Below are 23315 nucleotides of genomic sequence, written 5' to 3' on the forward strand. Positions count from 1 at the left end.
CTCTGTATACTCAGTGACAATTAACTGTGCCTATCTATTTATATCAGTGTTCAGTCTAAGAAGGGCTGAAGGAGAGGATTGTCCCAGCCAACAGCTGTCCTGGAGTTTCCTGGTCAGACTCTTCACTTGAGCACACCAGGAACTCACCTTTACCCTCTTCCTACTGAGCATCCTACCTTCTCATTTTGGTGGCCTTGAACGCCTTACGCCCTTGTCTGACACAGTCAGTGTCAAATTGTTTGCAGTTAAATAGGAGTAGTGTGAGTGGAAGAGCAAACCAGACCTCCCTTTTATACTGTGTCTGCAGAGAGGGAGAGGTGAACTCAGACTTCCTCCAAGAGGAGAAATACAAATGTACACTTTGATATTATGGGTGGATGATTTTGCCTGTATATCGTTGTACTGGGTGCACAGAAGAATGAGGGCTGTAGGCAGAGAAAAAAAAAAATCTTCTTCAACTTGCATTTATAGTGGCTTGATAGGACATGTGTCTGGAGGCCATAGATAGGCAGAGAAGGACTAAGAAAGGAAGATAATACTAGGTTTAGAGCGTAAGTGCAGAAACTAAAGTAGATCTTGGTAAGCCTTGGGAACTTACTGAAAAGCATCTCATGTGCTGAAGAACTTCAGAAAGTAGCTGGGGAGAGACTGGCTTTGAAGGTCTAATTTTTGAACTTGAGCACCTACGGTAAGAAGTAAATGGCAGTAAAATATTTCTGCATGTACCTCTCTGCTCTCATTGTAATTCTGGAGAGGTCACTGCGCTGATGCAAAAGCATTCGTATTCTTTAAAATTGAATGTAGTGTTGCAAATATCCGTTCTCAGAAAGTGCAAAACAGAAACATAATAACTGAGCTCCCAAGGCCAGGGTTTTTTATCTGACTCTTGTCCTCCTGTGTGAACATCTGCACTATCCTCCCAGCAACGCACACCTTGTTTCCCAGTGTAAGAGAAGAACTTTTAAATGAGTTCTTAGATCATCCATAAGTAATGTGTCTGCCTAAAGGCTGAACAGAGCTTAGGGAGTCCAAATCTCACAGAGGAGTTCTAAATATGTGCAAATATTTGGTTGTGAAAGAAGTGCCAAAGGTTTGCTTTGATTAAATTAGAATAAAAAAATACCTATGCAGCAACTAACCCGGATGTTTCTTGTTGTTTTGCAATTTATACTCTGTTACTGGCTGGAGAGGATAGCATTATATTGGAATGCAAGTCCATCCTGGAGTTACAAACATGTATTTATACATTTTTATACCCCAAAAAAGCAGCAGTACAAGCAGTATGTGTTTTCCTGGGATGACTAACTACTTGTATTAGAAATGTGTATAACTACACATTTATATTTGAAAAAGTGTTGCCAACCTGCCTTGTATTGACACTTAAAAACCTTTTTTAACCATTCTTTGTCTCAGAAACTGAATCTCTAGGTTACGCAGTAAAAGCAGAGTTTTTATATCTAGGAAAATCTTCACAGTTAAGTTTCTGGATTAGTTTATTTCCTGCTGGGTTAGAATTTATTTATTTGGATTGCCTAGAATAGAATTTACTAGCTAAATCTCTTTTATTTAATATAAAAGTGAGGTGGAGCCTTTTCAGAGCAAGGCAGTGGTGGAACAGACATGCTTCTCTTGGGCTGGGAATTCCTCAGGAGAACTGTTGATAACACTGAAGTGCAGATGACTCATCTCAGAGTAGGAAAGGGAAGAATTTGAAGGGGCTGCTTTAAAAATATCTTTTTCAAGTGTATGTTGCTTTGCATACCCGGAAAAGAGACATATGGTTGAAGAGTCTTTAGGAATCGCTCTGGGACCACCAGGTACTTGAGAGATCTGCTTCATTTTGTGTTTGTTCCAACTGTCTCTGAATTGTATGACGTTAGTCTCAAATGCACAGTTTTCCAGTCAAATTTTGCCATGATAACAGTGAATAAATGATGTTATGTAACATAACTTAAAATATTTATAACCACTACCTGAGCTGGCTGGCAGCATTCAGTCCCTGAAACCACTTGGACTCCCTCGGGTTATCAATGGTTTCTTGGAGGTATTTCATCTCTCCCTGCTCTGGGACTCGTCTGTTTTATCCAGCTGTGACTGTAGGACACTAGTCTGAGGGATCCTCCTTAGCATGCTTTCGAGCCTCCCACCTGGAACCAGGAGGAGCTGTTTTCTGCTCCTTTATGCTTACACCTCACTGGAGTGGGAACAGTCCCCTCTGGGTACCACAGATATTTGTAGTGATTGTAGTAACTCACTCATCTTAGAGACTCATGATACTGTCACTCGGAGGAATGAACAGTATCTTAAAGCACACTGTGTTTGTCTGTTTTTTTGGTCTTTAACAAATCTCATACTTTCACCATCAGTTTCAACTGTTGCGAGCATGTTTGCTCTGATTTTTCTGTCAAATGCAAGATCGCCAGTTTTGAAAAGGAGTTCTTCACTAGTGTTACTCCCTAATTTCAGTGCTAAATGGAAATCATAATTTTCCGCTATTTGCTTAGTATTTTGAGACCTCGTCACCAACGGTTTAGACCATTTGGCTGCTCTCTGTTCATACAAGTATCTTTTGAGCTAAACGTAGCTGAGGCCAGTGTTTTTTGATAATTTTAAAAGTCCTACTCCTACCATACTGTGGAAGATTTTTCTTTGTTACTCATGCAGATTCTTTCTTGACAACTTGTTTTCCAGTGATCAATAGAAAATATCTGCTGTCCTTTTTGAAAATGAGCTCTAAATGATATTGAAGTAGTTACACTTTGTTGTGATGCGTTCAGTATCCTGATGCAGTTTGAGTCTGAGAGCTCTCCTAGGCATTGATTTCGGAGTAGAAATTTTATTGTGGCTAACTTCTGCTCATCTGACCCTCTATGAAATGTTGTTGTCGTTCACAAAATATCTGAAATGGGTCAGTAAGCTTAAAAAAAACAACTTAAGAGTTCTGTAGTGCATGATTTTAAGCTCTGAATGTTATTCGGCAGCTCCTATGCTTCTCTAGCAGATGCTGAGCTTAGCATGGAGTCCGTTTGTCTCTGGTGTCTGTATTGTCCATCACTTTGATCGTGACTCAGTGAAGTACTTATTTTAGTCTACACATGTGTCTTGTGATGTGTGAGATAGCTCTGGCGAAGTGATATCATCTATAGCAGTTTTCCCCTCTCTTCCGTCATGATACTATCCCTGTCTTTGCTTCTGTCAATTGTAATGGTATGTCTAGAGATGAATTCTTTTATTTAACTTAGATGTGTCTGTGTGCTTTCCTAAAGTTAGAGCCCTGCCTGTGTGTTTTGAATTCTCAGCTGTGTTCCTTACCATTTGTTCTGGGTTGGGTGCATCCTGCTGCCTTGCCAGTAGCTAACTTGGGATCTCCCTGTAATCCTCACCTGAGGCTTGGTTAAATTCAGATCCTGGCCTGATTCAGCTTCCATTCAAAAATTGTTCTTACTCCTTTCCCACACTAGTTGCATTATTCTTATATAAGAAGTCATATGTTCTCTTCCTCTAATGTCTCCATTTTATGTATTCTGGTGTATTTTTAAGCGTCTTTCATGTCTTTAGATGCGCTTTTTTTAGATCAGATGCAGTATTTCTCAGTTTTGACTTATAGTAAAATTTAATAATTCATAACGCACATGCAGCTTCAAATGTGGACACGTTTCTGCTGCTGAGCTGATCAGGACATTCTTCTTCACCAAGAATCGAAATATGCCCTAAGATAAATGGACCTTCTGCTTGCTTGGAATTCAAGCTGAGGAAGTTACTTAAAACTTTCTTAAAAGGCAATGATGGGGAAATTACGCCTCTAAAAAAGTACTTTTTTCCATTATATATTATTTCTTGATTAAGAGAAGAAAGCCTGAGCAATGAGTCTTAAATTAGTTATCTATTATGCTCCAGGCAAGGAGGCTTTCTAAGCAGAAGAAACTATTGATCCCATGTCTGGCTTTACAGCCATGAATAGAGAGTGCAATTCGTTATAAAGTGAAAGCAAACCCATTAGCCTCCTCAAGCATGCTATTACTTTAGCTGTCTTAATTGATGCTGCTAATAGTGTCATATTTAATTGTTTCATACAGGTGGAAAACAGGCTTGTTAGTGAGTCTCAGCTAATTCATGGAATGACATTTAGGCAAGAGCAGCAGAGCTGTAGGTGGGTTCCTGATCCATGTGTGATGTATCACTCCAGTCTTTCACAGCGATGGTCTAAAATGGCGTGTGTTAATTTTGAATGAATTTGGTGTACGGCAGCTCACTTGGAGAGCAAAGAAAGCTTATTTTCAAAGAGCCAGTGTTTTATGAAATAGAATCACTTACGTTGTAGTAATTATTAAATAACTGCTGGCTAATGCTGTTTCCTCATGTCCTACAATCTCTTCTCAAATGTTTTGATAATAAATGATTTTTAGCTATGGATAAAGTGAGATTTTTTTCCTCAGAAGAGATAGGCACGTGTATACATGTAATAATATATTCAAAATGTTTATTTATATGTGTATATTCAACTATATGCATGCGTCTGTGCATGTGTAATGTGCATATATACACGTGTCTATATACATTTGAGTCGTGGATAGAATGAGGTCTGTACTTCAGATCTTTGGAAATAAAAAAACCTTCGTTCACAACTATAACCTTATACATCTATGGGGATATATCTAACAAATTAAAACTGAGTCAAAGTAGGGTAACATAAACCTCCTGAAATTTGATTGACCTAAAAAATTTAATTAAGTAAAAGCGCAAAACAAAAGATGACAGTAATTGCAACCTCTTCCATCCATTCTACATAAACACTTGGTTTGTCTCTGCTAGTAGCCTGTTCTTCATCCTTATAAATACTTGCAGGATTTTTTTTTTCCTGAATCTGTGTATTCTGAGGTGATGTTTATGATCTTGCGTTTTCCTTCCAGCTGATAGTCTCCATTCTTCACTGAAGAAATGAAGTTGTACTATAACTTTGAAATTGCTCAGGACAGTGTATGATATATGTCTCATCCTTTTAGTATTTAATTCTTGTGTTTTCTTAATGTTTTCTTCCACCTGGAAGCTTCTTTAGAAACTGGTAAAGATTCTGTCAACTTTGAAGATAAATACAAGTCTCAGATCATCTTTCTTGAGTAGCTATTTCATGGAAGCTTCAAAACCCAGCTGAGGTCTGGGTTACTTAATAGACCCTTACAGTTTCACAAACTTCCTTCTGATATTGGGAGTAGTTTTATTTTTCTGACATGAAAGACTGACAGACTTCGCTGGGCATGCTTCTACCAGTGGGCTGGCTGTCTTCCCAGTCAGACTCGCACTGTGCTTTGATTGCGGGTAGACGGGCTCTGCCTTGTTCCATTGCAATACAGGAAATCCCATGAAAAACTTCTGCCAGATGCCTCCTGGGTGTAGAGAGTCGCAGAATCCCAGCGGTCACATCTGTATGGTTGGGTTGTGAATGGGCAGAAAGGGTGATGTAAAAAGTATTGCTGATCAACTCCATAAACAAGGGTAAACTTGAAATGGCTGAAGAATTGACGAGATGAGTAGTAAAAGGGCCAGAATACTTGAAACAGTGTTTTTCTAGTTCTGGAGTGCCATGTGTCTCATGAATTTGCATGTTCTATCAACCTTCATTTTAATCTCGGGAAGCTGATGTGAATAGATTACACTGTGAGAATTGCTCGATCCTTGTAGGAGAACAATGGCTAAAATTTTAAGTTTTACTTACCTTTTAACAACTTTTTAATTGAATACCCTGATACATTATGAGAGATGTTTCTTCTAGTTATAAGAGTGAGTGCCTCTACAATTTGGAGGACAGTCATTATTTAAAATGAAAACATAACCATATAAAATAACTTTACAGCTTTTTTTATTAGAAACAAGAAGTAACACAGACTAGTCAAAACCAAGCAACAAATAATGCCATCCTACTATTTGATAGCTGTTTAGAAAGTTGAGAACACAGAATATGAAAAGGTCCTTGTCAAAATGACTCGCAGCTGATTTTTGGAGAGCATCAGCTATCTCTCACAAGTGTTCTGTGCAAGAAGGGAATCAAAACATTTATTTATCTTTGTGACACGGAATTGTTGAAATATCTGTTACTAGTCTGAAAGGTCAAGTTTTCAATTTGAGTCTCTCTAGTCAGGAATAACCAGGGAGTATTCACCTTGCACCTTCAATAGGTTCATGTTGGAAGCTTTGTCAAAACTGATATGTCTCTGAAACGTTTTGCTTTGGAAACAAAACATTTCAACAAAGATGGATCTTACACTGCTTGGAGCTGTTCTGTTTTTTTTCCATGCCAGTTTATCAAAATTGTTTACAAAGGACAAAAAAACTTAAAGCTCTTTACAATGTATTAATTATTTTATTATATTATGTTAAATATATAGGAGTGATACACAAGGCAACTTCTGTGCTTATTTACAATTAAGTGAAGGAAAAAGAAGTTATAAATTTCCTTTTTCTTCATAAGTATATTTCTTCTAACATGTTTTTTTGTGTATGCTATTTATTTCTCCACTTAAACCAATATCAATTTTTCTAGTACATAAACACATGTAAATATAAAAAAAACCAATTGTGAGCAGTTATAGGAGTTAAGAGCAGTTATAGGAAAATATGACAATAATATGTAAGAAGTTATATAATTTACACTTTAAAAATTGTGAAACCAGCTTTCTTTCAGAGGCCAATGTATTTTATCAAATAATACTGTCAATTTGTACTGCTGCAAACTTGTGAACAGTCAACCGCGTTTTACTGACTACGAGATTTAGAGTAGGATTATATTACTCGACTGGAAAATAACCCGAGAACAAATTGGAAAATCAAAGTCTCTTATTTTCCAGCTCAATAAGATATTTAACTGTTACATAAATTTTAAACTATACAGCATGTTATATTTGAAAAGCGCTTTTGACTTGAACAGAAGATCAGTGTTTGTTTTCTCATACTGCTTCAGTTTTGCAAGTCTAAAGGACATGTCAAATAATCAAATGGCAGCACTCAAGTGTGAGACTGTAATTATCTTTCTGCAGCTATTCTTAGCTTCACTTTGAGCAGTTTGATAATTGAATAAGTCTCCTACCAATTTTAAGTCAGACTCACAATCTACATCACTATGTAATGGCCTTTATAATTTCTTTCTGAGCTACTTTGTTTAGCATCTGTTTGTTTTTTTTTCTTGCCTATGTTCTTTCATACCAGTATGAAATACAAAGCAATCCTTCAGTGATTTGTTTTATTCCATTGCATTGCTTATTTTCTAACCTAGTTATAACTGCTAGGTGAATTAGCACCACAAGAACTTCTAATGGCGCAGTATTTGAATATCAGAAGAGAAATTTTATGGTGGGATAACTGGCTTCTATTGCAGAAGCCAAGTGCTGTGATCAAATGTCACAATAGTGATATAGTCTGGTTTAGATCTGAATTAATGCATGTTAATTTTTGGCAATACCATATACACTTAGAAACCAATTTACTGAAGTTTTAATTGTAATGGATGCTGTCAGCAGGTTGTTCTTGTCACTTATCGGTATTATTACAGTGAGTAAGGTAATTAGCAACCTGTGTAGCCTTCCCTACCAATGATGTGCAAGTACACATCCTCGACTGGTGGGCACATCTTCTAGATGTATTAATCAACTGCCATCTGTAAATGATTGACTCGCTTGTTTTTACTGCAATGGACTCTTTGTAGTATCACAGCAGTCAAGACAGGTATAGGAGAGTGAGAGCAAGTGCAAATAGTGTGCCATTTCTATTTGTTCAGAAAAAAAAATAAATTAAATGGCTTATTTCCATGCTGTTGTGTTACTGACTGCAAACAGTCAGAGGTGGTTACATGTTACAGACAGCATGATTCACAAGGCAGGTCAACCAACTTTTCATGTTGTAAGATGAACCAAGGGGCATGGTTTGTTGTTTCAGGTGTCTGAACGAAGCACTTGATGTTTCCTGCCATGAAGATTTTCTCTTAAGTGTGCCATTTGTAACAGGATCATATCTTATGTATGAGATGTCTTGTAAGGTAGAAACGTTGCTTGTGTTTTACACACCAGTTAAAATCGTATTAGGATGTCGGGCTTCTCAGAAAACAGCCATGCGTTGTATAAAGGACAGAGCTGTGAATGCCTTGACTGATGGTGCTAGTAAAGGGTTAACACTTGATGTGTACCAGTCACAACACTAACAGCTTCCACTGTTCATCATGTGGCTTGTGCCTAGTTTAGACGGATTAAAACTTGGTTTAATTGCTGATGGTGTACCTGAAGAATCCTGCACTGAAGTCAGAAGTAGCCTTGCCAATGGATTTGCCAGCTCCCAGAGCCCAGATTGCTTTCAGCAATGCTTTTACACCTTTGAATGGTCATGTTCTGGTTGACGGGGGAATTGTCTTACGGACAATTATCTCTAGTCCAGTTATCTCTGTCTCTTATCTCTAGTTCCGTGGGTTGCTTCTCTTAGATATATTTTCAAGTTAAACAGTTTGGTTGAGCTCTTAACTTTAAATTAGTGTTGCTCTGTTACAGGGAGTATGTTTGTGCTAGTTTGTGCACAAGCTGAGTATTGTCTCACAAGTTTCTTGAGGTCTTCCTTTCATGTTCTTCATTACCATATCTCTACCTAGAAATCTGTTACTGGAGTAAAATGTTTCGGTTGCATGGAAGTGATTGATCTTGTGAACCTATAAATAGCCATCACAGATAAAATACCAAAGGCAACAGTCTCACAGAAGTCTAATCCCCATTGACCTTCTTGAAGATACAGTATTTATCTCCTTTTTTTAAAAAAAAGTGTTACCATGGGTGTCCTTAAGGGGAATCTTTTTATTCTCAGGAGAAAAAGATGTATTCAACTTACGTAAGAGATTTAAGCTAGCAGTAAGGAGAGACTGGGAGTTGAGTTTTCAGTCATACCTCGAGCGTTTTGTGATGCCTTCATCACTGTTTTTCAACTCCTGCCCTTGTTTTCAAAGTTACAGTGAGCTTAATTAGAACTTTCTTCGTATCAGTCTGGGCTCTGAAGATGTGAAGGTGATGTTGCAAGTAGTGCTCTCCACAGACTATGTTCTAACAGAAAGTAGCACTGATGGTAATGGTGTACTACCTAGCTTACACCGACGTGTAACTAGGCATGTTATCACCTAACAAATGGAAGAACAATTGCACGTGTGTAGAAGTATTCTAAGTTTTGTCAATAATCCCATTTTAAAACATGCTCTATTTTGCATATTTTGTGTGCATAGTCGATAATTAGTGCGTACACAGTTACAGATAACTCTTTTTTAGAAAACCTGCTACTTTAATAATCTTAGAATTTACTGACAATGGCTTTGCTTGTCTAGAACATGAACACAGACTGAGTGATGACTGATGTAGTAAAAGTAAAGTTCATTAGGAATCTTTCAGCTGCATGAATCGGATGTTTTCTAAGCTAATATTTAATCTAAAGTTTCCACGTAATAATATTTAGAGAGAGGTTTTTAAGCACTTGGGCTCAAATTTCACATGTATTAACTGTTCACTGTACTTGAAATAGCAGCAATTCTTTCTGTTCGCCCTGCCTTCTTGTCCCATAGGTACCTTGCCATCTTTCTTCAGTCACGTTGCTCCTGTCTGAAACACTTGTGTAGATTAACTGTCACCAAAACAGAAGCTTTTCTTATTCTCCTTTTTAAATTCACCTTGTTTTGGCTCTCTTGAAAAGCTAAGCCATGGCAATGGTCACCTGAGCAGCCCTATACATACCTTCTTAAATATATGGAAGCTGATATGTGTAGTATTGGGATGGAAGTGTTCTACCACCCTCCTCTTTCTCTCCCTATTCCTGCCACCATTCCCAGCCATTTTCATTAACTACATCATAGTTTAGATCAGCAATTGTTATTTCTGTCAGGCACAAAAAATTTATATCAGTACACATCAGGCATAATGAAGTACATGTCGCTCTTACATGTGAAGTAGTAGAATAGAACAGATTTGAATGAAATGTATGATTAAAAAAAGATTCCTTGTTTCCTTCCTGGGATTTCTGACAGTTTACAGTAAGGGAGAACTGGGAATCAACAAATCAAACGATACCTATTACTTCATTAGTGAAACTACGCTCTGCTTAACTGCCACTTGTAGAATGATTTACACCAAAATTTAATGAACATCTTGCTAAATACTTTTAAAATGTCATACTCGATGTATCCAGCTTCTAATATGGTTATCACTTCAGTATAACAATATTAAAACATCTGAGACAGCTTCATAAAAAAAAACCTCAACTATATTATTACCTAGGGGCCAATTGAGTGGTATTCGTTTAATTTATAGTTTTAGTTTAATCCAAGTATTGTTCAAATGCTGTGATAATAGGACCTATTATAAAAGCTTTAATACATTGTAAATTACCTCATGTAGGATTAGATTGAGGATATTTTTGATACCTATTCTCCTCTCTGGAAAAATGTTGTTCTGGAGCTTTTTCTGAATCTGCAAACCAGGCAAATAATTGCTGAGCTGTGTAAAACAGTAAGAGGGTCTTTGCTCAGGAAAGGAACAAAGCAGGTCACTCCTTTATCCAGGCTATGGAAATGCATTTCTCATTTTTCTTCCAGCTGCAGATGTTCAGATCAGAGACTCTGACCCAAAGGCTGACGGTAGCTTCTAGCGACTATCCTAATAGTTCCTCTTGCTGATAACTGATTTTATATAAAATCATCACTTCTGGGGGATCAGGTGCTCCCAAAAGATTGCTTGTGGTCGCTATTGCTATGTTGCTTTTTCTCCTTTTTACTCAATTACAACATATCTGGTTTGCTCCACTTTTCATAAATTAAGACTGAATAGAGAAAAATCTATCAGGGTTTTTCAGTAATGCTCCACAAGGGATTTTTTGTATTTGCAAAGATTACACGACCTTTTTTGTGCATTGATGTCACTTGTAACTGAAAACTTAGGCAAAACTGTCCTTATGAGTCTTATTTATCATGTTTTTATTTTGTCAGCATATGTGGGAATGTGTCTCGAGAAACACACATTTCAGCTGTTTCACAGTTCACCTCTGTTCTGCTAACCATGCATGGTCATGGGATACAACCTGAGAAACAACTCCCAAACACTAGTTCCCTAAACATATAGTGAGAGGTTTTCCAGTGATGTGCTTTAGTGACATGTGCGTTTAGCAGTGAGGGAAGAAAATATTTAGTAAATACAGACTTTCCTTGTTACACGAATGGGTTCCTTGAATCATCTTTTCTGAAAGCACTCACTTGCCCTGTTCTGCTTCATGTAGAAAGTCTGATAAAAGCATGTCCTGATGTGACACACAAGTACGACAGTTCATATCGACTACACACCTTGCAGTCCAGTCTTCCTTGGAAGTGAAGAATAATTCTTAGCGTTGTAATACAGCACAAAATCCTGAAGGACAGACTCAAGTCAGATACTTGATTAGTTCAGTCCAGAACATGACCGATTGCCCTGTTCTTGAAAGAGGGAGTGAAAAAACAACTTGTCTTCTACAAGTGCATGGAAGACTTTGGCATCCAGACACGTGTCACTTCATAATTTTTGACAGTTTTTGAAATAACTGTTGAGGAGGGATGTGCGTATATAGGTCTTACATAAAGTTTATTTATTTTATGTTGTGTTATTTTCACATGCAAGAAAAGCAAAGAGAAGAAGCCTTTGATGTTGATGTCAGATATGTTGTTAGGCACTAATGAAAGCTAATGGGAGGCTTGAGCTTGGGGCTGTTGGGAGAGGGGAGGCTCACCAGTGTGCGGTGCTGGAGGGGCCTGCTGTGCCTGCCTGGGCACATCGGTGAGGTGGTCAGGCTGGAGGCTGGAATGGTGCACAGTGCTGGCCTCTTTTATTCCCTAGCTGAACACGTGTTCGTTAGATGAGCGAGTCACTTGACAATGGTGGCAGCACTAACTGGAGACAGGGAAGAAAGGATGTCAAAGTAAAAAGAGGAAGGAAGGAGAGCATGGCTGTAAAACTCTTCCCAGTTTGTTGTAAGAAAAGATTTGAATCTGCTTTACCTGTCAGTAAAGCCATAAAAAAAGATGGACCATCTTATTATAGATTATATAGTTCTCTGAGTTTTTATTTCACTGACAGTCAAGCACCAAATGAAGACTTTTTAATTTTTTTCCTGCTCTTCCAATGTACATGAGCTGGTTTATAGTCTAGTGATCTCTTTTCCCTCCTGCACCTTATGTTTTTATCTCTCCATACTTGTTATGGCTGTTCCTCCTCAAAGCTCTCCCTATTCCCCTTCTGCTTCCACATAAATGAGTCACCAACATTTACTGCTGAATACTCTAGTACTTTATCTTTTCTCTTTTTTTTTTTTTTAAATCTGTCTTGAAGTAGGTATATGTAGGCTGGTGAGAGGTTTGAGGCCATGCTGTATCCAGTTGTATAGCAACACCTCCAACTGGTACTGCAGCATGCTCAGTTAATCCCTACAATACTTTTCTGATTTTTGTTATGGGATCACACCAGTAAAATAGAACATGTGATGTACCTGCAGTCAATCACTGGGGTTCATGCTTCAGTTAAAAACAGAGTTTCAGTCAAGCTTACTGTTTTCTCCATATCCACAGCCATGAATCCTATACTTGGGAACATCTAGAGCTGATTTATATGATGTGTTGGTACATGTACCCTTTCGTTGGTTCTTTAGTGCAAGCTTCTGATATTAATTAATTCAGCTTTTTAAAGCACTTATTAATTAGGTGCAGAATTTATAATGGCATACCTAGGGGGGAAAAAACTAAGTGCAGCTGAAACCTTAATTACTTATACAGGAACAAAATATGAACACTAAAGAGGACTCATTTAGGAGACTAATTTGACATTTCAGTCTCACTTTTTCCCACCTTGTTATTATCTCATGCCTTGAAAATAATTATTGCCTCTTTTAGGTTAGGAATGGGGAGTAAAAATGCAAAAAGTCATTGGAACATGAATTACTTCTCATGAATAAAACGTTACAACAAGTTGCTCTAAGACTGAAAATTCTCCAGCTGATCAAAAGCTTCAGCAAAAGCAGTAATAAGGCCATGTGAGGGTTTGCTCACTTTTAAAAATATTGAATCATTCCACATGTTGACTTAATGTAAGCTTTCTTATTGTGATTCCATAGTTCTGGTTTTGTCTCAGGTTAGAAACTAAGGATAGGTAAAATGACTTACTGATTTTTTTGAACTTAAGCTCTTAGGAGTGAAAACAAATGTTCAGTTTGTTTCATTTCCAGTATGGAATAAAGTATTTATATTTGTCAAATCATGGTATGTCATAATCCAAATCTTCAAAGCAGTCTGGCAAAAAAATATGGTGTGAGGAGACCAATTCATTTACTGGAAAGGCAGAAAAAATGAAAGCACAAAACAAAGCTTCATAAAAATCTTTACTTTTTCGTTTAAACTCCTGTGCATAGTAGAGAATTGCTTTCTGAATTCCAGATATACACTCCTTTGAAAGGCCTTTTCTTAAGACTGATTTCAGTTCTGCTTGAGATAAATGTTCCTTTATCCAGGAAGGAAAGAATTATTCAAAATGCTCTGCATTAACCTCGTGGTTCCCACAGAAGCAATTGGTAAAACTTTTGCTATTAACGTGACCAGAGGTGGATTTATCATCAAGTATTCCAATAAGCTGCATCCTACATCTCACAGTGGTTTTGTCCTGGCAAATGAATACTGAGATCGCTGTGCCCCATGTGCTCTTAGCTGTAACTTCACGTTTACTTCAAATGAGATCAGTGAAACGATTTGCAGTGCCATTCCTATCTGTGTACTAGCACTGGTAGAACTTCTCATCCAAAACCCAGTTCAGCCTTAAATCAGGATTGCAGATGTGCGTCCAGTATCCCAGCAGAAAGATCTCATCCAATTCAGCATGTTTCCATTGCATTTTAAAAGCTAGTAGATAGATAGAAATCATTGTTTCTTTGCTGCCACCAGTCCTGGTGCCTCATCTATGTATTCTTCTAACGGATGAACATTTGTAATGAATATATCACTTGGACAGGGTTGCCTCACCTTGATGGGAATGTTTTGCAGCTGGCCAGCAAACAGAGGAGAAAAAGTGAAGACGCTGTTCTTGTCAGCGCTTCGGCATCCTACTGCCTTTCTGTAAATAGACTCCCCAGCTCTAACTGACAGTTTCCACGTGCACTTGCAACTAGGCATTGTGGGATGTTCGTTTTCACCTGGTTGATTGCAGTTACCTTCTTCCCATGTAGATCTTGGTAGTGACTGGAGGTTAATTTCTTTATTCAAGACAAGGTCTGTCCCCCTGGTAGGAAAAACTCAACCTCAGAGTCTGAGACATTATTTGGGAGGTTACCAGGAGTATGGCATTGCATCAACAGTCCTAACCCTTCCCTTGCTCCTGTCATATGCTATCCATGCTTCACTCTCTTGTGGGGTGTGCTGATTGCCCCATAGCATAAGTGGCATCGGAAGATCCTCAGCTGTGCTGTGATACTGGCAATGAGCCCCTTAGAGACATCTGTCCTGGAACAGAGACAGAAATGGCCGGTGTTCACACTCGTTGACATCTGTACCGCTGATTGTGATACACAGCAAAAAAAGGAGCTGGAGAAATGCCACTCGAAATTCAGGGCCAGCTGTTGAGTGCTGCTGTGACTTTCTGAGGGTGTTCTGCTGGCATGGGCAGGAATGCTTTTCTTTTGATTACAGAGGAATCTTAAAGGTAGCTGAGTTAAACATAACTGTCTTGAAAAAAGAGAAAGTGCTAAAGAGTTGAATATTAGGAAAAGTGATTCTAGTGGCTATGTGGGAAGCGCTAGGGCTATCTGTTGGATTATATATTGCGTCACCTCTGATGACACGTTCAGAGGGTGTGTGCCTCAAGTGATGTACGGGATCGGTTATTGGACAGCAGTAGGGTCCACAAGTATTCTCAGATTTAGTTACCTTTGTTTCCTTCAGTCTGCAATTGTAAAAGTGGTTTAATACAACAAAATTTGAAATATACCATAAATACTAATGTATTTGAAGCTGGGGCTTGTATGCCTAAAGTCTGAGATTGACTGAGCCACCTAAAGTGCAAGTTTTCGAGCTTAGTCACCTGGAACTGGAGAGGTTATGCTGCTCTAAAAATGGACTTGAATACTTTTATCACGTAGGGACAAAGCGTGGGAATGTAACTTCCATGTTTTAAAATTGGAATATTATTATGCAATAAACTCAAGTAACTTAGAGCGTTTTAAATAATTAAAAAAAAAGCTGTAGTATATAAACAGAGTATTGAGAAATAGCATTGAAACTGCTTTTAGCCTGTAGTGAGATATGCAGATACAGATGTGTTTGAGAAACATCGAGGAATATTGTACTTGGATTTATGTGAGCAGTCAGCACTATTTTTATGGAAATTTTAATACCCATCTCTTCTGAAAATGTGCATTGAAAGTTTTTTCACTGGTATCTGTATCTTTAAAGATTTTAATTTCATGTTTCTTGTTTCCTCTTTTTGCTGCTCCAACTCTCTCCTCTCTTTTAATACATCAGCAGCAGTTGGGCTGCTAAGGTCACAATTAATTTTAATAAATCCCAGCATTTTTCTCTTCTATCAGTCCAACATAGAGGATCAATCTGTGACAGACTCAACAGCTGGTAGAGTCGATAAAATATCAAGTTATAATTTAATAAATTATGTTAAAATGTATTTATCTTGCTCAGACAGATAAATTGAACCCATCTGAAGTAGTGACCCATCAATGTTTCAAGGTGGAAAAAACTGATGTATCTATTGTTGAGCTTCTGTTTCGATGACCATTGTCAGAGTTTAAAACAAATGTAGCTGCTTGTGTTTCGGGATGAGAAAATAAGGTGTGCTGCAGTGTGTGGACTAGAAAATAAATCTGGGTTTGGTCATGGTTAAAGAACACTTAAAGAATAGATTCCTTGCCAGTTGGCTCCTAAGAAGGCAGTGTTACCACACGGGCATTGCCCAAAGCATGTCATTGCATGCCACTTCCCGAAAGATTCCCCCACTCTCCCCCTTCAGAGCAAGGAGTGTGTACTGGAGGTTTCTGACACTCCCAGGTGCAGCTCGTGCCTATGACACCAGGTCATGTTTTAGATTTTCTTTGGTAACGTTGCTGTCCCTGGCTGGGGGGGAGCCCTCTTGGAGGAGCAGGTTATTACATGTTGTTTTGAAACAAAAGGTTGACCTAGGAATTTCTGTCCAAATGATGAGATGTTTTCAGGACCTGAGTGAATGTTTGGGAAAGATGCCAGCCTCTGGTTGCTGCCCCATTAAATCTGTCTGAGCTCCACATCAGCACCTTCCACTCCCATCCTTCTGCGTTGATCTCTCTCACTTCATATATAGTAACATACCTCTTCTTTCGTTGTGTTTGTAGCTGTCCATCATTTACAAGTTACAGGTTTGTCTGCAAAAGTACAGTGATCTCTTTTTCTACGTTGCAAAATATAAGAATTAGTTTTGGGGTAGGGTCATTTAGATTGCAAACCAGTGGTAAAGAAATTTAAGGGAAGAAAATACCATCCCATTAAAATTAGTTGGGTGTTTTCTTTTTGTTTGAGCATGCTCTTTTCCTTTTATGAACAGTTCAAATAATCAGTCTGCTGATTGATTGTCCTTTCAATTTGGGACAGAGTGACAAAAGTTCAAGCTTTGTGTTTTCTTACACTGTGTTTTATTTTTGTACTTTCTCTTTTACTCAGTGCCAAGTTAAAAAAAAAATCTATGATGGCCTATAACTTTAATCTGTTTTTTTCTGAGCTTCAAGAGGCATACTTAGCAATCCTTGGTTAAAATAATATTTTCCCTTGGTCATCGTGACTTGTACAGTTATCATTCATCATGTTATTATTCCTTTTCACAAAATTGTTGGGTTTTTTCTTTATTTTTTAAGCACATGAACTTTACAAAGCCAAAAACATATCTGCTGCAGTCTGCCCCAACTTATCAATGGGCTTTTTCTGCTGTTCTTGGTATTAGTGTCATAGCTTTAGTCAAACCAAGAAATATATTTTAATTGCTCTAATGTATCAGATGAGTTTGGGTTTATATTTATAATCGAAGATGTCTGTTTTGCTCGAATTCCCTGGCGTTTTTTCAGGTCATTTCATTACTTTTTGCTTTAAAGTAATTGGGTAGTTTAATTCCTACCACTATAAAGAGCAAACTTTCAGACTGATACGTGATCCATGTGGATAACAGTGTTCAGCAGTACAAGAAGTAACAATCCAGCTGATCTGCCACATTATGATAACCTGATATGGGAGTAGACTGACCTTTTAATTGTTGTTTCTCTCTTCTTTGTTGTTATGCTCTGGGTACCCTATCATGAAACTGGAACAAACTTCTCTTTCCAGCACCACAGCAGAATTGTTGAGAACCAGATTGGCAAAGTATATTTAGTGACTAACTAACACATCAGTTGTATCTTCTTTTCAGTCTACCTCTATCTAGGATAATGTGTTGTTCAAGAGTTGTGTATGTAAATTTGAGTTATTTGTTCACTTACTAATGCAATGTAATTAAAAGAAAAAAAATAGCATTACAGCTAGCCAACAGTTCTTGGGACCAAACTGCCTTTTGGTAGCAGAAGAGACCAAGACTATGAGGAGTAACCTGTTTTTTTAAAAAACTAAAACGTAGGTATTAAGCATAAAAATAAGCATATTTTAATTGCTCAGTAATTCTGCCAGGTAGCTGCAATGCTCTCTCTGCATCTGTGGTTGTCAGAAGCAGTACCTGTTCTGTACCAAACTCTGAACCCGTGTGTTTTACTTATCAAGGTATCTGTCTCTCTCCTGTATTTATCAAGTTCCTTGTGGAATAGCTACAGCTGCTACAAGTGCATAAGGTCATCTCATGCACAGTGGTCAGTCTTTTCATTGCCTTTTCCTGCGTTTTTTTATCATTTTGTTTGTAGTGGAATCAGCCTCGTGCCCCTGGAACTTGTGGTCATAGGGATTTCTCAATATTGTCTATTAGACCATTCCAGCTCTGATTCTGAACTTGGGGTTAGATCTTCTCTCTTGTCTTCACTTCCCTTTGTTAGGAGTTCATTGTATCTGAACACTGAGCTTCTCAGGAGGTTTCACTCCACTGTCCATGCTAGCCTCACATCTTGTAGAAACCAGCTCTGGCAGGGCTGCCTTGGTGGGGTATCCTGAAAACCCAACACGGGCTTTATGGGAAGTACTTGCACTTTTGTTTTCAGTGTTGCACTTTGGGAGTAAAGCTTGACACTGAAGACATGAAAGCTTGTGGCGTTACTTAAAGAATGAAAATGTGTGTTCAGCAGCAACGAGCATGCTGTCTTGGCTGTGCTGCGCAGCAAGCGCATGTCTGCCATAGCCTGAAGGGACTGTAGCCTCCTTAGCCTTTCCCCTCTTGCTGAGAATGCTGCTTAGTGCTTCTTGTGGTCATGGCTTTTTACAGCTTGGATTCTTGCCAGTTGGAAATTTTCTGAGACCGCAAATCCATTTCATTTAAGTCAGTGTACATCCATCAAAAGCCAACAATATATGCTTATATCCTCTCTTTAGTTCCATCCAGTTGCTGCTTGTAGAGACATTTGGATGGAGAAGGGCATGGGTCTGAATAGGCTCTATCATTTTTTTGTAACATGAACCATCTAAAAAAAATTATATATAAAGCCTTTTTTGCATCTAATAATCTCTCCATGAGGCAAAATGGTTGTCAGACAGGCAAGTTGTATTGTCGTGAGCATTTATGCATGTCAGAAGTCTTCAGTAAATGCTTAGTATGCAGTTTATTGAAACTGGTAACTTAAAGGTAAGGCTCTACTTATTTTTCGGGATGTGTAAACTTCTGCTGATGTGGAAGTAATTATTGATATCCTCTTCTCATCCTTCTGTTTATCTGGTCCCTATGATGAGAGAGCTTTATAGGCTTGACAAGACAAATACAGATTTCCGACTTAAAAAAAAAAATAAAAAAGGAGAGGGAGAGGAAGCCAACATATGGGGAGACAGATCATCATTTCAAATGTACCTCAAGTGATACGTTTTTAGCAAACTTAAGATTTTTCATGGAATTGAACTCTGGTCTACAGATTTGTATATCTGTTAGGCTCTTCATTGTGCACACTTAGGCTTTCAGACCCTGTGCTATGTCCAAGAGAAAATATTCACAAATATTCAAGTACAGCATTTCTATGAAAATTATTTCTCCTTAAGAAGTCATACTGTTTCTTCTTTACATACTGGATATGAAAAAAAAAAAGTTGACCAAGTGTTGTGATGGCGAAATGAACTTTTTAACTTGCTGTGCTGCATATCGGAGACAGATTCACAGCAATTCGGCGATGTATCTGCTCTTAAGTGATTCACCTCTGAACGTTTCCTTTTGGGAGCGTGCATATACAGGTTTTGTTGCTGTGGGGTTTTTGTTTGGGTTTTGGGTTTGTTTTAATGACTCGTTTTCTCGACATCAGTGGGTGGCTCCACAGCTCTTACCGATCACTCGGCCAAACAACGTGCGATGCACCATGGCTGGATTGTGAACACGAGCCCTTGTGCTTGGGGTGCTCCAGCCTGCTTCTGTCCCGAATCAAACGGTCCCAATTCCCCCAAGGCAGCGGTCTTTGTGTGCGGATCCACGGGCGATCTGTGCATTCAGGACACGATTGTTTGTGGCGTCTGCGCCTTCCAGTAGAAAAAACCGTGTCTCAAGAGGCTGAATCGTGCTCCCTCACTCATGCAAAACGAGTCGTTGACTTCACTGGTACCACTTGCGTGTGAACAATCGGGGTTTTGCATAAACATCTCGAGGGCAATGGACAGGTTTTTGTGACCTGAAAACCCACCGACTAATTTGAATCCCTGTTTACTGGGCAGTACAACACCCTTTGCTCGGTGGTGACCTGGGAAAAACTGAGCTCAGCACGAAATCTTTCCGGGAGAGCTTAAAAGAAGAAGAAAAAAAAAAAAAGGCAAAAGCCAACTCTCCCAGCGCTTGTTAGGTACGGATTTAAATCCAAGTCTTATGTTTTACTAACTACGGCCGTGAAAGGTCGCACTACGGGTGTTCTGAAAGATGCAGCAAGATGAACAGATGAGGGCTTCTCAGAATTTCATCACCTGCAATCTTCTGCCAAGGTGTAGTTATGGTAAGTGTCTGCTGAAAGGCAGCGGTGCAGATCTTGAGGCGGGGGATATTATTCATTATTCAAGCAAACGACGCTGCAATAACACAGCTTTAAACTTGTGGCCACAGAAAATTTTATTACTTTATAATATGTTACTACACAGGAAAATCTTTAGTTATAAACCCTCCAAGAGGGGGGAAAGAAAAAAACCACCGACAAACAAACCAAAACAAAAAGAAACCAAAAAACCTGCCGTTTTTTAGTTTTGTGTTCAAACAGCCTTAGCTTGGCCCAAGTGTAGCTCACAGAATTGGCTGTATCCGTGATACGTGTTCTTTAACGTTAATATATCTCATACTTTTTGCTTCAATCGCGTTTTTTAGGTTACATATTTTAAGCAAATTCTATCCGTGCGGTTTTCTGCAAGAATAGTTCTTCAACGTGTAATTGCAGAAATTTTTATGGGGTTACACTGAATCATAAAGCAATGGAGGGGAGTGGAAAAATAATAGTAATAAAATTTATAAATTAATTAAGTTCCCACTCGTTGATTTGTTCTTCTCTAATAACTTCATTTGGTATCTGTAAGTAACGCAAGGCACATCATTTTCTGAGGGGAAGACAGGATACTTAAAAGATCTTTCAATATTACCTTTCTGACAAGTTGCTAATGCAAATTTTTAGTAAGACCGTAGGACTTGTAAATATAGCTGACAAGTATTTGTTCCAGTTTATTTCTACCTTTGTCATTTTCTGTATGACATAACTGTATTTCTGCAAGTTCTTACAAATGTGAATTAAGTTGCAGAAAAGTCTGGCGAACGAGGAAATATCCATTTGTTTGAACAGTTGAAAAAACAAAACCAAACGTCACTTTCATATTGACTCTTTTAAAAAAGAGAAAAGATAAATTTTTTTCTATTGAGGGCAAAATTGCTTAAATTCTTCGAAAATGTTCAACCTGAGACAGAGAACAACTCAGGAAAATGTGGTGTAGTGGGAGATTCGGACAGTTTTAATTAGCTGAATAAAGACAGTTCAATCAATTAGTTCATAAAGACAGTCAATCCCAGCAAAAACTGTCACTGTAATTTGCCTGTAACCACATGCTCTACAGAGAGCTGTCAATGCCAGTCTAGTTCAAGAACATCCTCCCACCAGAAATGTTCGTACGGACTATGTTGGTATAGAGCAGGTGAATGGTTTTGAGATGCTATGCGTAAATTAGTGTCTTGCCATTAATAACTTGGATTGATTTTTCAGGTCGGTGTGTCTACCCGTCTTTGGCGTTTTTTCATCATTTAAGAAAGGAGTATTTTTAGGTTAGAATTTAATTGGCATGTAAAAGATGTAAGATTTCAGTAACAGAACTTGTACTGTGACATGGCTATTTGTTGTTAAATTAATTGTCAAAATAGGTGCCTTTTAAACCGTATTGAATTTCTTTTGTGTGATTTCTTTTATGCCTAGGTAAAATATATCCAAGGGGAAACATAATCAGTATCATTCAGTCCAAGTAGGAACTGTTTTTCGCTATAAACTTTAAGTGATATATCAATATTTTGACTTATTACAAGATACATACATTAAGTAATAAACATGTACTACAGACACAAATTTTAGTTGTTATTTTACATTTTCCTTGTAAATGTGATTTGTACTTTTATTTGGGGCTCAAATTGTGTGCTCGAGCGTGCTCATATTTACTATAGCTGACAAATCCCAGTTAGGTGACTCTTCTTCCTCCTCTTTCAGAAGTTCATCTACTGTTGCAAAAAAAAAAAACCACAACTGTTTACTGCAATCCTTTCGGCAGTCTTCTACCATAGGGATTATTCATTATGTAAGTGGTGATTGGAAAACTTCAGACTTGATTAGGGTTGCAATTGCACCCCAAGTACAAAAAGGTTAGGGCTGTGTTATCAAGTGCTAGTAGGAAATAAAGTTAAATTGTACATCTGATTTTCCAAGTGTGAATGGCACCCACTTCTATTGCTGTTAGTAGTAAATCCCATGTGTATTCCAAGATCTTGTGGAAATTTGCTCTCAAACATTCCAATTTTGTCTAATAATGATTTGTTCTCTAATAAAATCATTTGCCTTCATGGGGATAAGTTTCTTTCAGGTGGCCTGAGTGAAAGTGATGCTACGTAGATATAGGTATTTGCTGTGTGCCACCTATATTTTTATCTCTGATATTCGGTTTAAGGAATAAACACAAAGCAACAGGATTGAAGGAGAAAAAACTCCACGTATTCAAGCAAATCAAATAAGGGAGACTGATAAAACCATAGGGGCTTTTTCAAAAGAGAGTTATGCAAGTGCTAATTAACTCCAACCAGGAGAGATTTTCCTGGGAATGGTTGAGAGGACATGAAATGGCTGATCTGCTCAAGTAGATTGCAATATTAAGGCCACTTCTTTTTAGAAGTGGCTAAAACCAATTTCTAGCTAAGAAAAAGGTCATACTGGTAACTGTGTGAGAAATTACATTGAACGATGCAATGTGAAATGAACGTTCAAAATATGTTTATTGTAGCAAGGTTTTTTTTTTTCTTAAGGGAAAACAGTTTTTTCAGGATATCTCCCTTCTGTATAGGTCTGCATGTTGCTGAAAATCGTATAAATCAAGTGGTTTAGTAATAGCTGGGGTGGTGAGGTGAAAGAGTATGGGGGAGGGGGTGTAGCGAAATGGAGAACTGGACGGGATGAGATGTCTGAGGTGGGACCGCAGATGTAGGCTGTGTGTTGGCTTGTGTGACTAGCACAGTTACTAGAAGTTACCAGATAACCCAAACAGCAGGAAAAATGTCAGAAATCGTATTAATTGGAAAGCTAATAGCAAACCTAGTTAGTGCAAGTAAAGGGAGATGATGTTAAGTAGCTAATGGTGAAGTGAGTGAATGAATAGTACCAGCTGGTCAGCAGTGACTGGGTAAGAGGATTGGACACAGACCTGAAGCTGGAATGGCCTCAGGAAAGCCAGATAGACAATAATTCAGCAGCTGTCAGTCAAAAAGTGGGGTACCTGCAAGAAAACTGGCTTGTATGTTCCTGGGGAGGTAGCAAGGTGGCTTGTCTCTTCAGGGACGCTTCTGGTTTCACAAATTTGACTGTTACTGTATTTTTCTTTTCTCCCAGTTCCAATGAAGTTTTGCTCCATCTAGACCATTTCATCATTCATCTGCTGTGAGCTGGGT

This window comes from Tauraco erythrolophus, chromosome 5, assembly GCF_009769465.1.
Source record: "Tauraco erythrolophus isolate bTauEry1 chromosome 5, bTauEry1.pri, whole genome shotgun sequence".
Classification (NCBI taxonomy): domain Eukaryota; kingdom Metazoa; phylum Chordata; class Aves; order Musophagiformes; family Musophagidae; genus Tauraco; species Tauraco erythrolophus.